This window comes from Mandrillus leucophaeus, unplaced genomic scaffold, assembly GCF_000951045.1.
Source record: "Mandrillus leucophaeus isolate KB7577 unplaced genomic scaffold, Mleu.le_1.0 Scaffold118, whole genome shotgun sequence".
NCBI lineage: Eukaryota > Metazoa > Chordata > Mammalia > Primates > Cercopithecidae > Mandrillus > Mandrillus leucophaeus.
In genome coordinates, this window is record NW_012100098.1 from 3,334,714 (window position 1) to 3,337,830 (window position 3,117).

Here is a 3,117-nt window from a genome sequence, read left to right on the forward strand (position 1 = left end):
CCTCTGTCAACTGACCATAGAGAACTCCCCATGAGTCCACCAGTGCAGGCTGGGGGAGAGAAGGCAGGGTGGCAGGAATGGAGACCATGGGCATTTGAGCCACTTCCTCATGTAACTTACTTGTGCCTTCAGGACCTGCTCGAGCCCAATCATGTATATACCACTTCCATTTGATGATGAAATGCTGCTGTGCATGACCCATTTTAAAGCTAGATGGGTCAGAAAGCACCCAGTTCATGATAGGCAGCTCAGGTCACATGGTGACTTGATGACCCATAGTCAAATGCTCAGTTTCCACCAAAGCCCAGTAACAGGCCAAGAGCTGTCTCTCAAAATGAAAGTAGTTATCTACAGAAGATGGCAGGACCTTGCTCCAAAATCCTAGAGACCTCTGCTGTGATTCACCCATGGGGCCTGCCAAAAGCTCCAAACAGCATCCCTATCTGCCATGGACACCTCAAGCACCATTTGATCTGCTGGGTCATATGGCTCAAGTGGCAGAGTAGCTTGCACAGCAGAATGGAACTGTTGCAGAGCCTTCCACTATTCTGGAACCCATTCAAAACTGGCAGCCTTTTGGGTCACTCAATAAATGGACCAGAGTAACACACCCAAATGAGGAATGTGTTGCCCCCAAAATCCAAATAGGCCCACTAGGCATTGTGACTCTTTCTTGGTTGTAGGAGGGGCCAAATGCAACAACTTATCCTTCACCTTAGAAGGAATATCTCAACAGGACCCACACCACTGGATCCCTAGAAATTTTACTGAGGTATAAGGTCCCCAAGGTTTAGTCAGATTTATTTCCCATCCTCTGGCACACAAATGTCTCACCAGTAAGTTCAGTGTGTTTGCTACTTCTCGCTCACCAGATCCAATCAGCATAATGTCATCAATGTAATGGACCAGTGTGATATCTTGCAGCAGTGAAAAGCGATCAAGGTCTCTATGAATAAGATTATGACACAAAGTCAGAGAGTTGATGTACCCCTGAGGTAGGACAGTAAAGCTGAAGGCAAATTGCTTCTGGTGGGCTTTATGGACAGTCAATGGCTGCATACCAGGTACTAGGAGACGTGTTAATTTGCTCAAACAATGAAACAACATCTGGTACAGCAGCTGCAATTGGAGTCACCACTTCATTAAGCTTATGATAATCCACTGTCACTCTCCATGATCCATCTGTCTTCTGCCTGTGCAAATTAACACATATCCTACCTAGTACCTGGTACGCAGCCATTGACTTGGCAAATGCCTTTTTCTCCATCCCTGTCTATAAAGCCCACCAGAAGCAATTTGCCCTCAGCTGGCAAGGCCTGTAATGATCATCTGCCCACCTTGGTCTCCCAAAGTGCTGGGATTACAGGAGCCACCCCAAGTGCTGGGATTACAGGAGCCACCACACCTGGCCAATTGTCTGTTTTTGTAATTCAAATTAGTCCTTTGTCCATTTGACCTAGAGGTTTTCTGTTTGTATAAGAGGAATGCAGTAGACTTCCTATCAATTTCACTTCTAGGAACACTGATTAATTAGCCAATGCCAGAGCTCTACATGAGTCAGACTATTCTGATTGCCACTTTTTCTCTGCTGTCCATCACAATAGCTACGCCCACCTTGCCTTTGACGGTTGAGTGCTACCACTTGGCCCCTACCACCTTAGGATTCAATTACTCCCATCGTAGTTTAAATGTTGTAGTTGAGTGACTGTGGTTCCCACTATTAGATCTGATACACAGAGAAGAGCAATTACAAGCCTCTTCAAAAATGCAGGTGCTGCCCTCACAAATTTATTTTGCAAGGCATTCGTCAAGGGTATATCTTCTGGACCCTCCCAGCTGGGATGCGTAGGTCTAAAGTGACTAATCCACTCCACCATCCCAATCTCCCTAAACTTTTGGGTCCCTTCCTCTACATTAAACCAAGGGAGATCAGGTATTTCCATCTCACTCACAGTGGCCATCTTTTAATCCATGTTTCAGCTAACCAAGCAAATAACCTATTAGAACCTTTTTAAACTCCCTGAGCTGCAACATTAAAAGCAGAGCCCTACTTAGTGGGCCCACATCAATAAATTCAGCCTGATCCAACTCTATGTTCCTTCCACCATTATCCCATACCCTTAATATCCATTCCCATGCCTGTTCTCCGGATTTCTTTTTATATAAATTAGAGAACTCAAACAGTTCTTTTCGAGTGTAGTGCACCTCCTCGTGGGTCACACTCTCAACCTCACCTCCAGGGGCCTGCTGGGACTTTAGTCTAGTTATATGTCTAGTTATATGTCTAGAAGCAAACAGGAGTGTTGGGGATGGCTTCTGAGGAGAATCAACATTATTTTGCTTGGCAGCTTCCTCAGGGGAGGCCATCACTGTTGTCTCAGGCAGTGCAGGGTTTATCTCCTCAGACAGAGGTGGAAAAGCGGATGACAGCATGGGTCAGGGAGGGTATGTTGCCACTACTGGGAATGGGGAAGTTGTTCCTTCTGGCAAAAAAGGTTCATCAGAGTTTACAAACTCATTGTCCCCAGCTTCATTAGGGTCCTCCCACATGTCCCTAGTCCAAGTTGCAGGGTCCCATTTTTTTCCAATCAATGCCCTCACTTTAATAGCAGATACCTGGCGAGGCTGTGCATGCACCTTTTGTTGCAGGTCAGTCACTAGCATATAAGAGCTTGTGTCTGTTTTTCCACAATTTCGGCTCTTTCTCTACAGAAGATAAGACTCTCACTAAGGGCAATCTTAGCAGATTTGAAGCTCAGTACCTCCTTCTGAAGCCGGGAGACAGAATCCCTGAGTTCATCATTTGCTTTCATCACTTTGTCCACTGAACTTAGGGGCAACCAACCAGCTTCATTATATTCCTTGGTTCTCCACACATGGTCAAAGGTATTACGTATAGACTCACCAAACTCCTTGCCTCTCATGAGTGGTGAATCAGGAGTGTTAAATGCATTTATTCTTAATAACTCTCTAAACAATTCATCCCAAGAACTATCAGAGTTCTACCTACTATTAGAAATACAGTCCTTAGCATTTTGGGGTCTAATCATATTAAGCAGCTAACTCCAGAAACACCAAAACCAATTAAATAATTCCATCCGGGCTGGATGCGGTGGT